Source organism: Macrobrachium nipponense, chromosome 8, assembly GCF_015104395.2.
Source record: "Macrobrachium nipponense isolate FS-2020 chromosome 8, ASM1510439v2, whole genome shotgun sequence".
Taxonomy (NCBI): Eukaryota; Metazoa; Arthropoda; class Malacostraca; order Decapoda; family Palaemonidae; genus Macrobrachium; species Macrobrachium nipponense.
Genome location: NC_087203.1, coordinates 69369008 through 69392796, shown reverse-complemented (window position 1 = coordinate 69392796; position 23789 = coordinate 69369008). Strand labels below are relative to the sequence as shown.

General features: G+C 39.4%; 1 protein-coding gene across 3 annotated transcripts in view; it reads left to right on the top strand.

Annotated features, from left to right (window-relative positions):
- LOC135222825 (neural-cadherin-like) overlaps window positions 1-23789 on the top strand; it is a 399888-nt gene that overhangs the window by 229504 nt on the left and 146595 nt on the right. The window contains exon 1 of one of the 3 annotated variants that reach the window (XM_064261139.1): window positions 14451-14598. The exons of the other annotated variants lie outside the window; for them this stretch is intronic. The gene's annotated coding sequence lies outside the window, so the exon portion shown is untranslated. Of the gene's footprint in view, window positions 1-14450; window positions 14599-23789 lie in introns of those variants that run through there. 3 annotated transcript variants of the gene reach the window in all.

Here is a 23789-nt window from a genome sequence, read left to right as displayed (position 1 = left end):
CTGTGCTCGCGTATATGTGTATGTGTGTGTGCGCGCTTGCTTGCATTACTATGTTTGTCGTACCAGTGACAGACCCTTGTATAGAACTGTACAGGTAGCAAAGCCATTAACAGTTAGCCTTGAAATGAACGTTGAGGAATAAGAGTATAAAAGGCAATTGGATGTTTCTGCCGCACATTTTCTATGTGGCATTTTTTTACGTGAATTTAAACATTCTGTGTGTGTGTGTGTGTGTGTGTGTGTGTGTCGTGGTTGGGGGCCTATGCAGAGTTTAATCCCAGCCCAATTTATCAGAGTTAACCGGAGATTATAACCAGGATCAAAGCGCCTCTAGAACCATTTAATTTTATGCAATGATTTTTTTATGAATCCTCTAAATGATTCCATTGAATGATATAAATTGACTTTCGTTTGCTGGGACGCGGCGAAAGGAAATTGCATGACGCGGCTTCGCAGCCAAATGAAAATCCCCTAATCCAGCGCAGATAAATGAATAAATAAATAAGTCATTATTTTCTTTTAGTTATAGGGGCAGGGGAGGGGAGCCATTTTTGGATGGCCTGTTTCCGGGAAAGGGGGGCGGGGGACACCACGCATATCAGCAGCAAAATTGTTGGCTAGCGTTGGCATGGCGGCATGTTTCGACAATTAACCAGAATGTGCTTTCTATTTACTGCCAAAGGTTTTTTTTATGCGGGCAAATATCTCTAAAAGTGAAGAGCTTTTTATTAGCAAATTTTTCAGCGGGGTGGGTTGCGAAAGTTTCTATTGATGTGTTTTTTATTTTATTATTATATTTTTTTTTTGAAAGGGGGTTAGTCCATCAGTGTTTGTTTTTCTTTGTTTTGTGGTTTTGTTTGAGTTATGATCTAAATCCAAATTTTGATATAATCTAATTAGATACTATAGTAGATTCACATCAACCGTGCATCTGATGTCTAGGCCAGTCCCTTACGATGCTCCTGATTGCCTATTGATAAGCCAATCACGGGGCTGGAAACCCTCAGTCTCTCTCGAGAGTTCACATAGGCAAGATGTATGTTCCACCTATCCTGAGGGATACTTTTGAAAGACATCCCTTAGGAGAAGTGGAACATACATCCTGCTTATGTGAACTCTCGAGAGAGACTGAGAGTTCCCAGCCTTGTGATTAGTTTATCAATAGCCAATGAGGAGCGTCGTAAGGGACTGGCCTAGACATCAAATGTGAATCTACTATAGTAAGTCTCCACTGTGTGTAATTTTTATGCAAGAAAATATTTTTAAGTTAAAGTTTTGTAAAAGCTCTTTAAAGAATCATTACTGATGTATTGTATTTGCCTGTAAATCTCCCAGATGATGGGATCACGTATTAGTAAACGTCAGAATAAACGGTCACTATGTCATCGGTTTCTGTCTCCTGCCTTTGATCCGAGTGCGAATAGTATGTGCGCTGGGTTCTCCTTTGCCCTATATATATATATATATATATATATATATATATATATATAAGATATATATATATATATATATATATATAATATATATATATATATATATGTATATGTATATATATATATATATATATATATATATATATATATATATATATATGTATATGTATATATATATATAGATATATATATATATATATATATATATATATATACAAACATATATATGAAAAGCATTTTATTTAATGGCTCTTTGAATATAAACCAACAGAGTATAAATAATTAAATAAATAAATAAATAATGATTCTCCAATGTTCTAAATCAGTACAATACTAGCTTTGGAAATGTAATCTCGATCAAACATGGACTTTGGTCAGCGACAGTTCTGCACATGTTCGTATCAACTTTTATGTTGACAAAGCAAACATGACCCAGATTTAATAACGTAAGATTAAGCTTAACAGGGTGTTTAAATACGATCTCTCTCTCTCTCTCTCTCTCTCTCTCTCTCTCTCTCTCTCTCTCTCTCTCTCTCTCTCTCTCTCTCTTAATTTGTGTGTATATATATATATATATATATATATAATATATACTATATATATATATATATATATATATATATATATATATACACAAATTAAGAGAGAGAGAGAGGAGATAGAGAGAGAGAGAGAGAGAGAGATAGTATTTAAACACCCTGTTTAAGCTTTAATCTTACGTTATTAAATCTTGGGTCAACTGTTTGGCCTTTTGTCAACATAAAAAGTTAATACGAAACATGTGCAGAACTGTCGCTGACCAAAGTCCATGTTTAATCGAGATTACATTTCCAAAGCTAGTATTGTACTGGTTTAGAACATTGGAGAATCATTATTTATTTATTTATTGATTGATTGATTGATTGATTTATTTATTTATTTATACTCTGTTGTTGTATATTCAAAGAGCCATTAAAAAAATGTTTTCATCAGTGTAACTACCAGTTTAAGATAAAAAAAAATTTATGGGTGTAAGGCTTGGAATTATTCATAAGTGTGAGAGAATTAAATGAGTGAGTGGTGAAGAAGATTTTTTGTAGATGTGGCCCATTACCTTTTCTGACACACGCCTAATATTTAAGCTGGTCTTATTTTTCAAATATTTACAAAGCAGCTTTTAACCGTAGCCTCGACTACTTATAATTGTATCATAGAGTCATTCCGCTCTGGTCTCTTCACCTTGGAAAAAATAAAAAGGGAAAAGACAGACAAGGGAGAAAAGTGTTTATTTTTATGAGGTCTTGAATGGTCGACCCTCCAGAGATCAAGGAAGGTAGGGTGCCTTTGAAGAGAAAGAATATCCCATTAAAAATGTAAGAATAATTTCCTTCTAAATGTAGCGTCAGCTGGCCCGCGGAGGTTTTTCCCGCTGTTCAGAATACACAGGACCCTTTCGGACAATTGTCTTCAAGGTTCACGGATCGCTGATCACGAAGTTCTAATTCTATAAAGAAGGGATTAAAAATCGGACTCACTTTTACAAACGCGAATGTTTTTTTTTTTTTTTTTTTTTTTCTCCCCTTTTTGGAAGGCGACTGTTTTTTTCCCTGTTTCCTTTCTCTTCGTCTGACATCAAAAGAGGGGATGATCCTTAGTGTTTAAAGGTCTTTATTTTTATTTTTTCTGGGATCCAGGTTCTTTCTTTACTTTTATTTCGATTTTTATTCAGTGTTGATCTGTCTTTTACGATCATTCTGATGCTTTTTTTTTCCTAGCTGCATGGATCTTTGTTGTTTCATTCAGTTAATATATTTTTGAAGATATTGGTGTTATTTCCCTGCCAGATGTCGAGACTTTTTCTGATGCCATCCCTTCGTTGTCGCGTTCTTTTTAATCTCTTGTGCAATGCTTCCCCCTCAGTGTTATTATTTCAGTATTTCAGTATTTGTGTTTTATAAAGCTTTTTATGAAGTAATTCCGCGATACCAATCTGGACTACATGATGTATTTACAGGTTTATGACTCTAAAACACTTGAATTAGTTTGTAGATATTATAACCTTTCGTCTTTATAAAGTAGTTTTGTATATATATAGATAATTACAGGGTGATTAATTTAAATCTGTAAATTGGTATTTCGGTATTCTTGGGACAGGCTCTGGACTCTCCTTCGGACCAAGGTCTAGACTGACTCTAGAGTATTCTCAAGACCTTACTTTGAACATCATGTTAGTAAACTATTTTCTCTTACTGGGGGAATAAGCCTACAAACTACTTTGTTGTTGTTGTTGTTCCTGCTGCTGTTGTTCTTGTTGGTTTGTATGAATGCCTAAAAAGGCCTGAAAAAGATGTTTCGCGTTGAGTTAATGATACAGGAATTTTAGGATAGGATATTCATGATTTATTTATGAGAATGAAAATGCAAAAGATAAATAGCGTGCATGTTAAACAGTGCAGAACAATGATTCCTTATAAAATATAGTGTATTGATGTTAATTTTCGTTGGTGAAACAAGGCTCTATTTGGCCGTAGAGTTTAGTATGCGCCTCGATTATGCTGGAGAACGGATTACGCCTTGTTGTCATTTCATATAATTTATGCAGTGTTATTAAGTGTATGTGTTTAATTTGTTCCCAGTCGATATTTGGATTTAGACACTACGTTGGCTTTTTCACTTTATTTACGAGGCAGCGGAGTTACTGTTATTTATTATTCACATCATAAGTGTAAATAATATATTATATAATGCAACAGAAACGTTTCTTTGAAATCGCAGGGACGTAACGTTACGGTAAAATTGTAGTTTTTGTTTAAATGATAATAACATAGCTCGCTTCGATGAAATAGAAAACCAGAAGAGCAAAAGTGGGTTAAAATATTAAGTGAAGAACATGAAATAGTGGGTAATTCATAAAATAACCGACGTAACCGAAGCATTAAGGAAAATTGCAACTTTTCTGGAACTTTCTAGGGGGACTTTGCTCTCCACTTCTTAGATACATCATCCTATTTTTCCTCAGGGGAAGAGGAAAAGAAAAGTAAATGACGAGGAAAATTCTCTCTCTCTCTCTCTCTCTCTCTCTCTCTCTCTCTCTCTTAATAAAATATAGTGCATTTATTTTAATTTTCGTTGGCGTAACAAGGCTCTATTTGACCGTCGATTTTAGCACACGCCTCGATTACGCTGGAGGTCGGATCACGCCTTGTTGGCTCTCCACCTCCTAGGTACATCATCCTATTTTTCCTCAGGGGAAGAGGAAAAGAGAAATAAATGACGAGGAAAATTGCATCTCTCTCTCTCTCTCTCTCTCTCTCTCTCTCTCTCTCTCTCTCTCTCTCACCTACTCTGACTCGTTGCGTAAATGTAGCTCACAAATGGAAGATCGTATTCGACTCTCGAACGGAACGATGTGGGACAAATGGGCGATTTCCATAAAAATCCGTTGTGCCTCTGTTGGTCTAAGCAGTGAGTTATGCATCTAGTAGCTAGACGACAGTTGCCGGATGCTGAGAGAGAGAGAGAGAGAGAGAGAGAGAGAGAGAGAGAGAGAGAGAGAGCAAAACAAAACTAGACTTGCTCATTTGCCCTGTCAAAATGTAGACAGGAAGGCCTCGACGAGGTAATATTCGCCACACGGGGTTGAAAACATTCCTAACCCATAAGATTCTCTCTTTTTCTGTCTCTGCGCGAGGACTTATGGACTTTATTTTTCTCTGGCAAAGACATCAGTTCAAGTCTTAATATGAGTGAGCAGGTGGCCTCTTCCAGGCTAACACAACCCCAGTCCTCGGAGATCCCGACATCACTTTAACCTATGAAGATTTTCTGTTTTTGCGTGAGTGTTGCGTGCATAAATTCCAAGGTGAAAAACTTGCGTCATTGTTGCAAAACCACTGCAGATGAGGCCGTTTAACGTATACAAGACAATTTAAGAATTTCATGCTTTGTCTCCTGTAAACAGCTATTCCGGATCCCAAATGTTTTTCGAGCAAATTTGTGTTGTCCCAGAAATACTCGCGGAGTTTCAACAATTACAGGTCTTGTTGTAGTTTTTGATACTCCGGAGTGTACACACATTTATTATTCACACGCGTTTGTTTCTTCACCATGAAGCTGTTTCCCCTAACAGGAGATGGTGCCAGAGGAAAAATAACACATCGCTTCATACCACGTTCACACTTTTACTGTCCCTCCTGCTTCCTGGATTAATTAAGGCCTTTCCTTAACAATAACTTTTTCAGACCATCTCTCCTATTGTTTTTTTCGGCATTCCTTCCCCCTATGATGACAATATTTCTGAATTATACAATCTTTTCACCAGCCTATATTCATCAACTCTTTTACCATACAACCAAACTATCTTGAAATGAAATACTCTAATCCATACTATTAATAACGCTAAAAAAAAAAATTCCAACTGTACACATGTACTCATTTGCCATACTTTCAATTCTTATATAGCTATGAATACGATGCAAACAGTTCACCTCAATATCTTTAACCTTTTTCTCTTTCATTTACATTCACCATTGACACTCAACTTCCACAAAGGAGACTTGGCTTAACAATCCTATCATACATTACCACCTTGCTTTCCATAGTCAATTTTAAGTCTGTTTCCTATCTTGTGCTCACACTTTGTCACTTTTTTTTATTTTTTGTTGCATCAACTTTGTCTTCTCTCATTCTACAATCATGCATCATGTTTAGCCCCCAGAAAAAATAGGAATCATTTGCGTCCACGCTTCCACCAACTAAATGAATAATCATTGCTCTATTTTCCTAGTATCCATTTATCCTCGTAACCTAATTCTTGCTCACATTTATCCTCGATTATCTCCCCTTGTAATCGCTTCCAAACTCAATCAGTTATTTGTAGTTTCTCTCCTTGATCGCCATTCAGCTTTGTATCATCTGTGAATGTCCACCATTCCACACTCCATGCTTGACTCATTTTCTTTTTCCCCGACTTTGCATGTACATCTATTGCTCTTTCTGCAAAGCTTCGCATCTCTCAATTTATAAAGATATCGTACACCAATGGAGACATAACACACTCTTGTTTTTTACATAATTAAGCCAAACTAGAGGGCAGGAGTATGCTTTTAAGTGGATGACATAACATTAGACAGAGAAAAGCTTAATGAGGCCGAGTCTTTCAAATCAGTCACTCTCCTGTCTGCATTTTCTAATACATCCATCACTTTCGCCATAGAAACTGTTAATCATTCTCAGCAACTTATCCTTCACATCATAAATTTACAACTCCGTTGGCATTGCCTCTATTTATCTTGATCCATATATGACCCATAAAGCTTTTTCCAATTGCTTTCAAACTAATTTCATAAATGTAAACGCTTGATCCACTCCGTCCTTATCGTGTCAGTCCTTCTGTCAATTGTCCTTTCTGAGTCAACATCATTCTTTATACCAGGAGTGGTATAGTGAGAAACATTAAATTCCCTGTTTCATCCAATCGTCTCTTATCACCGTTACCTTTGTACAGGGAAACAATTATTCCTCTCACCTATTCCTTCAGAAACTTTCCTTCATCCAGGCTTCGCTTACACACCCTTATTGCCGCTCAATTGCACTATGGCGACTGTGCCACAACATCTCACTCACTTGTAATCTCATGGACTCCTAGTGTCTTTCTATCTGCAATTTCTGAATTGCCTTGCTTACATCTACAAGCATTGTCAACATTACAATAACGGTTTCCACTCTAGAATCATTCTGATCTGCCCCATCTTCTGTCCTTCTCATTTAACAGTTCTTCAAAATATACTCCCTTTTCCACATTTGAGTTCATACATTTCGGTCAGCATCTCTCTTTTTTCATCTTTTATGGTGGGACCCATTTGTTCATTTGCCTTCTGTCTGCATTCTCTCTAATTTCTGTTTTTATGATTTGGTCTTCTTTGTCCTACTTGCGTCTTGGCTAACTTCCCTATGTTCCCCTCATCTGTCATACAACAGCTAGTCAAATATCATTTTTTTTTTTTTTTTCAGCAAACCATTATTTTTCTGTCTTCAAACACTTCCTGTGGTTCCTCTTATCCTTATTTCCTGGAACAGGGGTCCAACTAGCGAAAACAAATGAAACACTGGTTACTGCTTTAATCATCCTTTCAACTGCTGAGTAAAGGATCAAAATCTATAACCTTAGCTGTTCATACACCGAAACAGAAAGTTCATCAGCAGGTCGTCGAATCTCTCTGCATACATTGCACTGCGTATTTCTATCTTGCACGCATCCTACTGCCTCCTGGGTATGTTACGACGTGAATACTTATGATAACATTTTTTGAGCAAACTACTATTAGTTCCTTGTAGTGTATGATCACCTCTCCAGAGTAATTCCCCCCTATGGAGGGTAGACCCGTCATTGCGACTCATACGGTGCAATGCAGGCATTATTTAAGGTTCTTTGCAGCGTCCCTTCGGCCCCTAGCTGCAACTCCTTTTCATTCCTTTTACTGTACCTCCATTCATATTCTCTTTCTTCTGTCTTACTGTCCACCATCTCGTAACAATTGATTCATAGTACAACTGCGAGGTTTTCCTCCTGTTACACCTTTCAAACCTTTTACTGTCAATTTCCGTTTCAGCGCTGAATGGTCTAGTTGCCCCATTGCTTGGCATGTATACCAAATGTCTGTAAATCTATAAATCAATCCAGGGTATTTCTTTGAGCGATGGAAAATGCAGATTATACTCAAATTTAAGCAGATTTTTTTTCTATATATTTGGAAACGTTTGGCTGCTAAACGATCATTTTATTAGTCAGTCCCTTAATGTCCAAGATAACCAGAATGAGAGAATGTTTCTTAGAATTTAACTAGAAATAGTAGCTTAAGATTTGAATCCTAGGTCAGTGTTGTGTGGAAAAACGTTGACAAGCATAATAATAGCAATTATTTAGTATGTCTGCTTTTATAAAAAAAAAAATTTCAACATTACGCAGTTTACCTAAAAGGGGTGACTGCAGAGAAAAAAAGGCAACGGTCACTGATATATTATTATTATTATTATTATTATTATTATTATTATTATTATTATTATTATTATTATTATTATTATTATTATTATTAACGTGCTATATAAGCCTCCACAAAATAGAACGAACATAATTTAAAAAATGAAACAGGGAAAAAGAATGGCGATGTAGTAAAATACAGATAATAATCTCAAATTTTGATCAGTGAATCAACAAACTTGAACTTCCTAGGGACTGCAGAGGTCCGTCCTCTGGCGCCCAGCCATAAAGAAGTAGAAGAAGGAGAAGACGAAAAACGCTTCAGAAATTTTTAAGAGTCTGGACAGCATAAGACAAGCAGTAAATCGGAGGCTGAATTGAATGGACGGACGCGCAGACTGTTGGTTGCGCAAAGCAATCAAAGTTCGAAGAGCGCCAAGTGAACCAAAGAGCTTCTCATGCGGAAAGAATCATCTGAAAACAGCAGCATCATTTTATGGTGGGAGAGGCTGATCGTCAAGCGCGACGAATCTCTTCAGCTGTTAAATAATTTGCCAGCTTGTTTGGTGGAGTATTTTAGATGCGTTGTCTTCCACACGAGAGAGAGAGAGAGAGAGAGAGAGATGATTTATCATCCATTAGAAAAGAAGAATCGTAACTACTGAGGAAAAATAGAAAATGCTGGAGTTTGCTCATTTTAGATATTACAAGTGCTCGAGTAACAAGAGGAAAAGTTCTCGGCAAGACGGCAAAGATATTTACGTAACCATTGGATGTGGGTACGTTTCTGAGGATTATGTTACAGTTTCAGAACACAAGAAAAGTGCCTGTTGATGTACAGGAAATACATGACCGTTATAATGCAATTGTTTTTGAAGCAAAATATATATAATAGTATATATATATATATATATATATATATATATATATATATATATATATATATATAGATATATATATAATATATGTGCGGCGTGGGCTGTGAGAGAGGAGAGAGAGAGATAGAGAGAGAGAAGAGAGAGAGAGAGAGAGCACTTTCATGCATCCAAGTATTAAAGTTGAAATATGAAGATCTTGTGAAATCAGAAAATCAGACGGAATGCATCAGATGATCTGAAATTTGCCGAGTCCACGTTTCATAATTCCGAATGTAATATTGTAGGTGATCTCTTACGCCCACTGAAAAGTAAAAATGATAAAACAATATGCAATGTGTCGCTTCATTGACTGATATAGCCATTTAAAAATAGTGGCATCAGAGCTCCTCGAAGACAGGCGCTCATTGACGCGTTCCTTGGCTCTGTGACAACGAAAGGTTTGCGCAGGATATGGAAGCTTCTTCCCTTTTCCATCAATTCACTTCGTTGCAGTTCTCGCCCTTTATTGACAGCTTCGCGGTCTTTGGTGGCGGTCGTTATGACACGTGAGACTTTTCTCTATAATTTCACAGCGCTGTTTTTATTTCTTTTCAGGACGCTCTGGAAATTTCGTCTTAAGCAGCGTTTCTCTAAAAGGAAATCTGAACGTTTTCTCTGTCTTGTGTGATATTGCTTATTGGTTTTCATAAGCACAAATGAAAGGTTTTATAGTCCTTTTGAATAAAAATTGCAGATTTTTGTTTTCATGATCAGAAATAAAAGATATTCGTTTTTTCTTGATCACGAATCAACGATTTTCTAAGCCGTCGGTGAATTTTCTTTGTTTATTTTCAAGAGACAGACCATTTTCATAACGCCAACTTAGCACAGCTGTTTTTTATTTATTTTTTCCTTGGAGGCAACCAGAACGTTTTCCCAGAACTAGGTAAATGCTTTTTTAGTTTTCTATAAAACAAATCTGTCGAGATACTATTGTTTGTCTGTCCTCACTTTTTCTGGCCTCCCTTAGATCTAAAAGACTACTGAGGCTAGAGGGCTGCAAATTGGTATGTTGATCATCCGCCTTCCAATCATCAAACATACCACATTGCAGCCCTCTCGCGTCAATAATTTTTTTTTTTTAAGGTGAAAGCTATGCATAATCGTGCGTCTGGCGACGACATAGGACAGGCCACCACCGGGCCTTGTTTAAAGTATACCGAGACCACTGATAGGTAGAACTATTTTCAATGGTCTTGAGTATACGCTGTACAGAAAACTCGATTGCGTCGAAGAAACTTCGACACATTTTCTACTTATCTTCAGAACACTTCGAACAGTTGGTGAAAGTTTAGTGAATTGGAATCCATCAGAAGCCGTAAAAAAAATCACCCCATTCTGAGTGTTGGTAAAACTATCAGTGCGTAGAGCTGAATTTCACAATCTAGCGAGAAAACTTAATGCCCTTTTCATCCGAGAGCATTACTGTTAACCTCGTGACCTTCTCTTGAACAGTGGAAAAGTGTTCTGGCATATTAGTAAAACCTCCGACAAAAAGTGCAGAAAATCCTTTGTGGTCTCAACAACTCTTCGTTGCATCGCTTTATGCTGAAAGAAAAGAGCTCATTTCGGAAATAAGAAATCTAGAAAATTGAATTAGACGAAGAGTTAGTGTTTATGTGGACGCTGATTTGCAGAAGTATTAGGATTTCTTTTAACATAGACTCGTTTTACCCATGAGAATGACTTGAAATTCAGCGATAAATGTATTAGCTGTGTAACATTATCCGTTTCCCTGTTACTTGATTAAGTTTTTGTTTCATGTAACACGGTACTGACATAAACAGGCTGAAAATATATGAGGAATTTCATACTCCATTTACTGTACAGACGGCCAACGAAGAATTGGCGTAGTTTCTTAATTCATTGTTCGTTATGGAAATATTGCCATATGCAGGTGCTAGATTATTTTACTTAACAATAAATAACATTTCCTTTCAAAGGTGCTATACTTGACATAAATTACATTAGAACTGAGTAGACTTATTCAATGTATTAAAGATAATTATTTTGCAAAGTAAGGAAAATATATACCGATGGGTCCACGATTTCTAATTTTATTCTCAACTCTAGCTTCGTGACAGCACATCGAAGATTTTGAAGTTGGCTTTGCTGCCGCTCGAGTTTTGACTCAACGTATCGTACTGCACTGGGATATTGTCATTTCGTCTCCTACAGCCGATAAATAATACATCAAGGGGTTAACATTCTTTGAAAACGATATTTAGTTAAACTAATTTTGTCCTTTGATCAATAAAATAATTTGCATGACACATTTGGTGGGGCTAAATTGGACTTCTGATTTTCCCACGTGTTTTGCCTAGGTCTATTTTCAGCAGTATACTCTCTCGGATACGTAATATTAATGAATATTTAAATTGACAATGTATATTTTATATATATTATATATAAATATTATATATATTATATATATATAATTTATTATAATATATATATATTATATATATATATTATTTATATATATACTATATATATATATATAATATAATATATATATATATATAATATAGTATATATATAGATATATATATTATATCTAGCTGCTTTATTTGACTATTCCCGTTATTTTGTTTCATTAGCCATGTTCGCCTTTCCTCTCAATTTCCTTTTCATCCTTTTAATTCCTTAACATAATTAACTCAGACCTCGCTATTCAAAGTCAAAAAGCAATCATAAAAAATCAAACGAATATAATTCAGTCTTATTTTTTATCGAATTCCTTGCATATCATCCCTGTTTGGACAGGACACCTTGGAAAGCTGCGGGAGTCAAAACTGACGAATACATTAAGAAAGGCTTACTTTCCTTAAAGCTTTCTTAGGTTGATCTTTTTGTAGCTATTCATTTCTTCTAAATAGAAATTAATTCAAATTAGTTTTACATGTATACCTACTAGACCTACTACCATAAGCATATTATAAATAGCTGAAAGGATAAGAAATATGAAAGGTGACGTTCTCGTTTAAGTGTATTTCATGTTTTTTTTTTTTTTTTTTTTTTCAAGAAAAACCTACTGCTTTAATCAAGGGTTGCTCTTTGACGGCCACAGGGTGTATCACGAGTGTATGCACATATTTTGTGGAATGAAATATAAAGTTTCTTTGAACAGAAAATATTTTATAAACATGCGTTTTAAGGCGTCCGTTGTCGGTGCGGGGAATTTTAAAATAACCGTTATCATTAGAGATGCTTTCACGAGATGGAGTTCGTAGTGAGAAGTCGGATCTTATAGTCGCCTGAGATGTAGAGAGAGCGGTGGCATATAGAAGTGATGGAAGGATTAGGCCGATGTTAATAAAGTATCTCCCAATAAAATGTATTCTTTAGGTTTTGAAGAAAAAAATGCATGCATCAATGAAACCGTTTCCCTCCCTATCCGTGGTATTCACTGGCCACCGATAAAAAACAAAACAAAAAGAGTAAGCCTTACTGAATCTCTCATGCATCAAAGATAAGTTTGCTTATTCATTAGACTTATTCATTAGACAACTATCAAAGACTTCAAGTGTAGATTTAAAAATCTCTTCCTCTCCATCTAAAGTATTCATCAGACACCAGTCATAAGCGTAGAGCTAGTTATGATTCCTGGTTCAGCAATGTCGTGACGAGGCACTAGAATTCAAAGTTCACAAATGAATGTTGCTCAGCAACATTTACACTACTGTATTGTCTTGCTCTCATGTGGTGCTTCGAGGTGTTCCACCTCTAGGCCCATGTTCTAAATTTTGCCGTTCTTTAAACAATTTTATTCATCTATGTATGATTCTCTCCGGTTTATTAAGCTTTCTTGATATCTCTCCAACAGGAACTTGCACCGAATGCAGTGCAATAATTCTCTCGCTCATCGAGGGATGTTTCTTAGCCCGATAAATGACGCATTGACATTAGATTCCCGTGCACATAACATCAAAAGCAAAAAAGTGAGGTCGCCTGGTTCACACTGTTAAGATATCGTCTTTTTTTCTTTTTGTTTTTAAATTTGATAGCCTTTTGTGAGATTCCAATGTTTTCTGTAAAATTTAACAAATGGGATAGTTCAACTACCTTCAACTTAATATTGAAATGATAATTTAAGGACTCTGTTTATGCGATACTACTACTATTTGTTTTTTATAGTGATAGGTGTCTCCTATCTATTTGGTAATGTATATCTATGGTTGTGATATGACGTTTTTTATCACTTCGTTTCGTTCACGTCAATTCTGCTATATGGAAAATAGTTTTACACAATAACATAACATAATGTTCTAAAGATATTAGTGACTGTTTTTAACGTCATTACACTTTATTTCTTCCATTTTTGAAAAGAAAAATAGATAAATAAGGCATGAATCTTGCGTCAGGCAGGTGAACGAAAAATTATGAAACTCTGCCACGAGTTTTTTGGCCGAAAGTACATGGGCTTACCTTACTAAACACGATGCATTCAGTTTGGTCTTCATGCGAAATGTATCAACAAACAGTGATCCTTGTCATATGTTTCGGTAGTAACATTAAACGAGAGCAACGATGTATTTGTACAGTACTTGAGGTACGCTATGCTCAGAACTCATGCTACATGTCTGCGTAAGATTTCGTTCAAAATTCACTAGCTGGCTACTATCATGCTCCATATTTATCTATTTTTTCAATGCGAAAACACGATTATTGCATACAATAAGGCCATATGTTTCATAAGAATGAAATCTGTCATATATTTGATAACCGTAAGAAAATGTCACGTATATCCAGATTTCAGAAAAAAACACGAAACATTTTCAAAACTTTCATTCACACATCGCTGATGCATTTGACCAAAACGAAGTCGTCATCAAACCTCAGTTCAAATGTTAAATAAAACAAATAAAAAATGTCATAACATTAATAATGCCTGCAAAGCAAGCATAAAATTTGAAATAGTCCTATTTGATTACTTTTACATCTCAACGCTGAAAAAAATGTAAATATGTACATACAAAAGTAGAATGCGCCCACTGATATTAACGTGTGAGGGGAGCGTGTGTGACCAAGACTACCGAGATAGAAAGCCTGTTCGATGTGACGTCATGATGTGATGACGTCGACCCTGGTGGTCCGACGACCGACTCTCCGAAGCGAGTGACTGGCGACTCACTCCCGAGTCCGACTCTCGATCTTCCTTCCCTTACATCACTTGGACACGAGGTGTTTTCGTGGTTCCATTGTTTTATTTATGAACTGGAACATAAAACTTAGGTAGCGAGCCATGGATACATCTAGTGTCCTTTTTTGGACGAACTTACTGCAACAGGTACTACCTATTTGACTTTTCTCTCTGGATGACTTTCAACTGCAATATAGTAAATACAGTCTGCATTCTAGGTAGAAGTTGTGAGCAACAAGGTCAGGTGCAATATAAAGAAAGACTGGTTTAGCCTACATTCAATTTTAGTAGGAATTCATGTCAACCAATGCTTAACAGAGTCGAATAGGCATAGGCTAGCCTAAGTCAAAGAATTCCCAGTGTAGCCTATACCAAACAACACCTCGTGTAGCCTATGCCAACCAATACCCAGTGTAGCCTGTGTCTTATAAAGCTTTGGAAAAAAAACAATTTAAATGTCATAATAGGCAAGACTAATAATGGTAGCAGTAGTCAGGTAAGGCAAGCAGCATATAAAAAGTTACCAACAAGCAAAGAAAGGGCAAATATCATATAACCAAGTAAACCTAAGATGGTAAACTTACACACTGCAAGTGCACAGTAGCCGAAGGCATGTGACAAACCTTTTGGGCCTAGATGGGTTAAGGTGAAAAAAAGTAGACTGGCATAGTATTCTAAGGGTTACAGGTTCAAAACAGGAGCCTACAGTAGAAATTTCACTAACCTAACCCAACCTATTCTCATTGCATTACTAGGTTTCAGTACTCATATATACACGTAAAAATATTAAAAGACCATCTTTCTTCTTCCACAGGTAAAATTTCAGTACAGATTAATGAAATACCATACTTATGCCACAATGCCCTCCCTACCTACAGCTAAGCCTAACTGTACAGCACATGCATTTTTCATGTCACTGAAGTACGTCACTTAGGAGATCTCAAGGTTCCTACAGAGGTTCATGATACAAATATCATTAAGCAGATAGCAGATATTCAGTAACTCCAAAGAGCTGATACTGCTGAATGTATTTTTTATATATTTAATTTTTGGCAATAATTTTAGCTCTAGTTAATGACTGAATAAATTTGATTATTCATCAGAGCTGGTAATATTGTGTTTTGTTATACCTATAGTGTTTCCCCTCCCCTCAAAAGTTACCTGTACCATCAGGAGAGAGTTTTTTTTTCGAACAGGGCTGCCCAACATCATAACAAAAGGACTCAAATTTTCTTTTTGTACATGAACTTTGCCTGTCAGACATATACTTAGCTTACGTCTCTGACGTCGCGACAGAATTCAAAACTCGCGGCTAACGCGACAGGTAGGTCAGGTGATCTACCTTACCCTCCGCTGGGAAGCGGGTGTAAGAACCAACATACCTTTCTTGTCAGATTTTTTCTGTCGTCGGTGTCGACCACACCTGTTGTCGGTACCTCTTGACAGTTGGATTCTTTTCTCGTTTTCGCCCTGGATTGTTTCTACGGACTTTTGGTGAAGTACCCGATCTTTTGGCCTGGCATTCACGATTTGTGGACAGTTATTGGACTTTTCTTTGGATTTTTAGGCTTGGATTCATGATGTCTGATGTTGATACTAAGAAAACTGCTATGTTTAGAGTTTGTTGTATGACTGAGTGTAAGGTGAGGCTACCGAAAGCTGCGGTAGACCTCACACGGTATGTTTGAAGTGTAGAGGGAATGAATGCACCTTTAATAATCCTTGTAATGAATGTGAAAAGCTGAATGAGGATGAATGGAAGTCTTTGTCTTCCTACTTGAGGCGAAAAGTTGAAAAGGTATAAGTTAGGAAATAGCTTCTTCTAGGAGCAGTAGTAGATCTCGTATTAGCGAGTTGGATATAGATAATCCTATTTTAGAAGTAGCTCCTTTGTCAGTTTCAGCTCCTGCTCCCTGCACCGAAGCCGAAGATGCGCCTTCGGAAGTGGCCTCCATGAAAGCCACCATTCGCAGTATGGAGAGGAAAATCAAACAATTAGAAGGTAAGAGTGATTCCAATAGTGATTTGTGCAGTGAACCCAGTGCAGTGGAGGGTGCGTCTGATCGGCTCCCTAATGCTTCCAGGCCTAGACCTCTTCCAGACTCCCAGTCCCAGTGGAGGAGGAAAGTCGAAAGCCGCAGGAAGGTTAGGGAGCATCCCCACCGGTCAGGCGTCCCCTCGGTAGCTCCTGTTGATCGTTCCCAGGCTACCTTGGATCGCTCCAAGAGAGAAATATTGCGCCAATGCTTCTCGTCTTCGCCTTCGCCTTCTCCTAAACGAGGATGGAGCTCTTCGGAAGCCTCGCGCCCCTTCGAAGAGAGCCTGGAATGCTCCCTGCGCTCGTCCATCCAACCCTGAAGTTTTTTCGGAAGAGCCTGAGGTGGAAGCGAAGAAAACGTAGAGATCTCAGGAGTATCGTTCCCCGAGCAGAGATCGAGCCTCGTCACCTGTTCAAGATTGTGAATTCTCCTGCAAGGGTGTTGGCTAACCTTCAGGCGCAGATTTCGGCTCTGGCTGGCTCTCTTTGCGTGTCGTCTCGTCGTAGGAAGGACGTCTCGCTTCCATAAAGAAGTCCAGGCTCCCCTCTCCTGACTCTCGCTATTCGACGGAAGCGGCACGCTCACCTGTGCGTTCGGATTCTCGCAGGAGACTTTCTGCTTCGGACAAGATCCCATCTGCGTCCAAGCGCCATTCGCCTGACAGACAGGTTTCTCCTTCGGACAAGGAGCAAACTGCTCGTAGGAGATCTTCACCCTACAGACGCTCTTCTCGAGCAGGATCGCTACCCTTGACAGGCGCCAAGAGCCTAGTAGGCGCTACTCGCCTCGTAGCCGCTCCTCGTCTCGCCTCCACTCTCCTGTTGACAAGCGCCCTAAATCGGACAGGCGCTCTTCGCTGGACAGGCGTCAAGAGCTTGTTAGGCGCGTTTCTCCTGGCAGGCGCTCTTCTCCTGACTTTCACTCTCCTCGAGTCAGGCGCCGAGATCCTAGCAGGCGCTTCTCCCCTTGTAGGGCGCTCACCTAGTAGGTGCTCGTCGCCAGAGATCCTCTCGCCTCGGTTCAGGCGCCAAGAGCCTGGTAGACGCTTCTCGTATGGCAGGCGCTGTTCGCCTGGTAGCCGCTCTCCTTTGGATAGGCCGCCAAGAGCTGATAGAAGTTCTTCTTCAAACATGGTGCTCTGCGCCTGACAGCCGCCTTACTCCTGTTTAGGCTCCAAGAATCTGGGAAACGCACTCCTCCAGACAAGAAGGATGTTGCAAGTAGAACGTTTCTGAAGCTTTGTCTCCAAGACGTATACGTCTTACTTCCTCTAGAGACTCTTTTTAAGAATAGTCGCGCCTCTAAGGATCATGAGGGTCTCGTTCAGCTCAGGAAGAACAGGACCCCTCAGAAGAAAAGGACCAAAGACTCCTCTGTTTCCTCCTATAAGAGGCTGACAGATTTGCTCCTGCAAGAGTTTGGAGATATCCTTTCTCCTGTGGCTCCTCCTTCTCCTCTTTCGTTATTCTCCACTTCGAAGACGTCGAAGGTTTCGTCTTGTGTAAGGATGAAACCTACTGTTTCCATGAAGAAGGCGCTTAGAGGTTTTGGGGAATGGCTCCTTTCTAAGGAAGAGAAAGGGAATAGACGGTTTTTTCTTTCCTCCGTCTAAACTGACTGGCAGATTGGGAGTTCTGGTACGAATCGGGAGAACCTTTAGGCCTCGCTCTCCCGTCTGTGGACTCGGACTTCTCTTCATTGGTGGATTCTCTCGTCGTTCCGCCCTCTTTGTCCGCCAAGACTACGTGGGTGATGAACGAACTTGACCACTACTGAAGGGATGTTCCGAGTCCTGGAAGTTTTCAACTTCCTTGATTGGTCTTTAGGAGTTCTGGCTAATAAGACCCAGACCCAGATTCTCTGTCTCCTGAAGATCTAAACTGCGTCCTCACTTGCATGGATAAACAGTGAGAGACGGATCGAGTGAAGTCTCCTCACTGGTTTGGAAGCTGGAGTTATTAAGAAGCGGTCTGTCTACTGTTCGTTTCTCACTAAGGCAGTTTCACATGCTCAAAGGCCTCGCGTTATGTATGCTCAACGTCTCTCCTCTTCTGTTCCCCAAGAAGATTATTCAAGATGTCTCGAGTGCCCTTTCAGCTAAGGCTACTCAGGACATGTTAGCCCAGGCGCCAGGAAACCTCGCTCTGTCTTCCAACCCAAGGCCAAGAAAGAGACTCCTCTGAGACAGGAGCCCTTTCGAGGAGGACCCGCTGTCAGAGGTTCTGCAACCAGAGGAAACTAGACCTTTTAAGAGAGGTAAAACCTTCTCTAGGTCAATCAGAGGAAGAAATAGCGATCAAGGACTCCAGACATCAGAGGGTGCCAGACTACTGAAATTTGCCGACGTCTGGGCCCACAAAGGGGCAGACAATTGGTCCCTATCGATTGTCAGCAAAGGATACCTCATTCCCTTCTCGTCAAGACCACCATTGACGACAACTCCGAGGGAGTTGGTGGCCAAGTACAAGGACCCCATCATGAATCAAGCCCTTTCTCTAGCAGTAGATCTCATGCTAGAGAAGGAGGCTATAGAACTAGTGAAAGATCCCGCTCTGCGGGCTTTTACAACAGACTATTCCTAGTTCCGAAGAACTCAGGAGGATGGAGACCGGTTTTGGATGTAAGCGCCTGAACGTCTTTGTGGAAAAGAGGAAGTTCGCCGTGGAGACAAACTTACCTCAGCGTTAGCGGCTCTTCGTCCAGGGGACTGGATGGTGTCTCTAGACCTTCAGGACGCTTACTTTCATGTGCCGATCCATCCTTCGTCACGGAAGTATCTACGATTCATGATGGGAGGAAAACTTCTTCCCAATTCAAGGCCTTGTGCTTCGGCCTATCGACTGCACCCCAAGTTTTCACGGGGTTAATGAAAAACGTGGCGCAGTGGCTACATTTGGAGGGAGTGAGGGTGTCGCTTTATCTCAACGACTGGCTAATCAGAGCAGTCTCAAGAAAGATGTCTGGAGGACCTTCAAAAGACCCTTACATTGGCAAGTTCTCTGGGACTTCTGGTAAACTTCCAGAAGTCTCAATAATCCCCACCAGTCAAGAGGCGGATCTATTTGGGGATTCGGATAGCTTCTCTGGCTTTTCGGGCTTTTCCGTCGCCGAGAGGATAGCTCGTTGCTACGAGAAAATAACGACCTTCCTAGAGAAAGATGCATGCACAGCGAGGGAGTGGATGAGTCTGCTGGGGACACTCTCCTCGTTGGAGCAATTCGTTTCTCTAGGAAGGTTGCATCTCAGGCCTCTACAGTTTCTTCCTATACCAGAACTGGAGGCGTCTCTCCAGATCTGGAGTTCTCCTTCAAGATCTCAAGGGGAATCAAGAGACACCTTCGGTGGTGGAACAACCCACTTCGTTTTGTGGAAGGAATGTCTCTTTACATGCCGAACCCCAGCCATGTGTTGTTTTCCGACGCATCGGAAGCAGGTTGGGGAGCGACGCTCGGGACAAGAGAAGTGTCAGGCACCTGGAAGGGGGATCAGGTTGTCCTGGCACATCAACAAGAAAGAGTTGATGGCAGTTTGGATGGCATTGAAAGCCTTCGAGCCCCACGTCCGAAATGCAATAGTGCAGGTCAATTCGCAACACACAACAGCCTTGGCGTACATCAAAAAACAGGGGGGGACGCACTCCTTCTCCCTGTACGAAACAGCAAGGATCTTCTGCTGTGGTCTCAAACAAGGAAGATCAGTCTTCTCACCAGATTCGTACAGGGAGAAAGGAACGGTCAGGGCCGATCTCCTGAGCAGAAAGAATCAACCCTGCCTTCCGAGTGGACCCTCCACTCAGAGGTAGGCCAAGACCTGTGGAGAAGATGGGGCAGACCTCACATCGATCTCTTTGCAACAGCAAGGAACGCTAGAATCGAACTTTACTGCTCCCCGATCTCAGACCCAGGAGCAGTATCAGTGGATGCGTTTCTCCTAGATTGGACAGGTCTAGACGTCTACGCCTTTCCCCCCTTCAAAGTACTGGGACAAAACCCTCAAGAAATTTGCTATCTCGGAGATGGCAAGAATGACGCTAGTAGCTCCGTTCTGGCCCGCCCAAGATTGGTTCACAGAGGTACTGGAATGGTTGGAGTGGACTTTCCAAGAGCACTTCCACAAAGACAAGATTTGCTCAAACAACCCACTTCGACAGGTATCACAGAAACCTCCCCGCTCTCAATCCTGACTGGCTTTCGACTGTCAAAAGTCTTGTCAGAGCGAAGGGGTTTTCGACAAAAGCTGCTAAGGCTATCGCCTCAGCTAGAAGACCTTCGACCCTTAAAGTATACCAGTCGAAGTGGGACGTCTTTCGCCCGGTGGTGCAGGAACCAGAAGTTTTCCTCTTCCAGTACCTCTGTGACTCAGATAGCAGATTTCCTAGTTTTCCTCAGAGAAAAATGCGGTTGGCAGTATCTACTATCAAAGGATACCGAAGCATGCTGGCTGCGGTGTTCAGAACATAGGATTTAGATCTTTCGAACAAAGATCTTCATGATCTATTAGATCTTTTGAAACTTCCAAGAAACTTCGAACGAAGTTCCAAGTTGGAATCTGGACGTGGTTCTCGTTTCCTGAGGTCCTCTAGGTTTGAACCACCACATTTAGCCTCCTTCAAAGATTTCTACGAGGAAAGCTCTCTTTCTCATGGCTTTAGCATCCGCTAAAAGGGTTAGTGAGATTCATGCCCTAGAAGGAAGGGTAGGTTTCAAAGGAGATTCCGTGGTTTGTTCCTTCCTTCCTTCGTTTTTTAGCAAAGAATGAGAACCCCTCAAATCCTTGGCCAGGAACTTTGAGGTTCGTGGATTATCTGACCCTAGTAGGGGAAGAACCTGAAAGAACTCTTTGCCCTGTTAGGAGTTTAAAATACTACCTTCAGAGAAGAAAACCCTTAAGGGCATTGAGGGCAGACTATGGTGCTCTGTAAAGGACCCCAGCAGACCATTGTCGAAAAAATGCGCTGTCTTTCTTCATTAGAAGTCTTGTGAAAGAAGCACATAGATCTTGTAATGAAGACCATTTCAAGCTCCTAAAAGTCAAGGCTCATGAAGTGAGAGCAATTGCACTTTCCTTGGCCTTTAATAAGAATAGGTCTCTTCAGAAATATGATGAAAACTACATTCTGGAGATGTAATTCAGTATTCGCCAACCACTACCTAAAAGACGTCAGTATTACGTATGACGAGTGCTACGCTTTAGGCCCGTACGTATCGGCGGATTCGGTGCTGGGGCAGGGAGCTGGAACATATCCTTAGTAGTTTTTTTCCCTTGTTTTTGTTAAATTGAGTTCATATGGTTGTATGAAAAATGATGCAGGTAGGCATCTTTTTTCGTTTCGTAATACTAATAACTTTAGTTTGGTTAGGTGATCGGATTTGGTTTGAAGCTCCCTGCGTTTGGTAGTGGACAGGTTCTGTCATAGAAGAGGGCGAACCCCCATGACATGATCCGACTTGGATTCTACTAAGTAAGCGGATATCCAAGTCCCCGTTAGTCACCCGACCCCAAGAGTCCTTTTCAGCTGTAAGGTCACGCCCTCGCTGTAGCTTCGTTATGGCTATGCAGATAATAGGACAGTATCTTATGAAGTCTTCAGCCTAAACAGGTAAGAACCAAGGTTATTAGATCTATGAAGTCTTCAGCCTAAACAGGTAAGAACAAGGTTATTTTTTTATCCTTACAACAGGTGTTGTTTTACCTTTTCTTTGTTATTTTCTGTCTTGTACCCTCCACCAAGGGTGTCAATCAGCTAAGTATATGTCTGACAGGAAGTTCATGTACAAAAATGATATTGTTATTTTACAATAAAGTTTTGTACATACTTACCTGGCAGACATTATATGATTGATCCGGCCGCCCAGCCTCCCCTCAGGAGACAGGTATAGAGAGAGAAAAAATCTGGCAAGAAAGGTATGTTGGTTCTTACACCCGCTTCCCAGCGGCGGGTAAGGTAATTCACCTGACCTACCTGTCGCGTTAGCCGCGAGTTTTGAATTCTGTCGTGACGTCAGAGACGTAAGCTAAGTATATGTCTGCCAGGTAAGTATGTACAAAACTTTATTGTAACAAAATAACATATATTATGTACATCAAGAGTAAATGTAACATCATTACAACCCAATGACAAAATAGTGATACTGATGGTGGATGAAACTCACGTACTTAATACCATATTTTCATTATAAAGGCAAAAAATATTGTTGGTTCAGCCTTTGGCTATAGTGAAGCTGCAACAGGTGCATTTTACTTTATGTTGAACAGGTAAAGTCTAAATTCACGTAAGTTGCACAAATTCCCAATTAAAGCATAAAAGCTGATGTTCTGCACTGCACACTGAAGAAAGTAATTATAGGCTTAGAAAAAATCATTTTTACAGTGTTTTGCATTGTAACATCATAATGCTATCATTGGGAAAGCAATCTCCTATTTTCCCAGCGTTCCACAGCTGTCTATAGTGTACCGTCACCCATTCCACAGGAACAAATGCCCTTTTTCGTGTATGTTTCAGTAAAATTGTTAAAATATATCAGGAATAATTGGCTTGGGCAGAAAGTTATAAATAAAACAATGAAGTTACCTCAGTTCTCCTTTGATGTCAATAATTTGGAAAACGAAATTCATTATGAACCATTCAGCCCTTTGAAAATCTTCATGAAATAGATGATTACTCAATGAACATTCATATAAATTATCATTAAAAGCATTATCTCCCTACACCTGTGAGAAACAAAATGTTCATTAAGTTTTACAAATATCCAATGAATATGTCGTTCAAGCTTTACTGACAATTGGAAAAAAATCACTGCCCTTTTATTCAGGATGCAAATATCAAAATTTTACATTTGGTCGACAATCATGAATTTAAACGTTTAAATGTCAAAGGGTAAATAATAGATAAGCTGCTCATTAAGTAATGAAGGTTATAGTACAGAAAAACATAGAAAAATTAACAATATGGGTTTCTACAAACGTTTAATTGAATAATTGTTGTTCAAGAAAATAACTATTGTAGCCAAAGAGAAAGTTAGCACATTTAAATACCAAATAATGACTGTATGTAAGAGATAATTATTTCATTCACATATAGTAGAAAGAACCATGTTTTTTAGTGATGTAAACAAATGCACTGCTGTTTATTCTTTGATAGACACTATTGTAACCAAACAAATTGTTTTGGTTCAGCATTTTGTATTAATCTTATAACTTGTGTTTCGAGTAAGTATCATTTGGTGTAGACTAATTAGTGTAGACGAGAAAATAAGTAAATTAATAACTGATTGACCAAAAATGATAGATTTTGGCGAG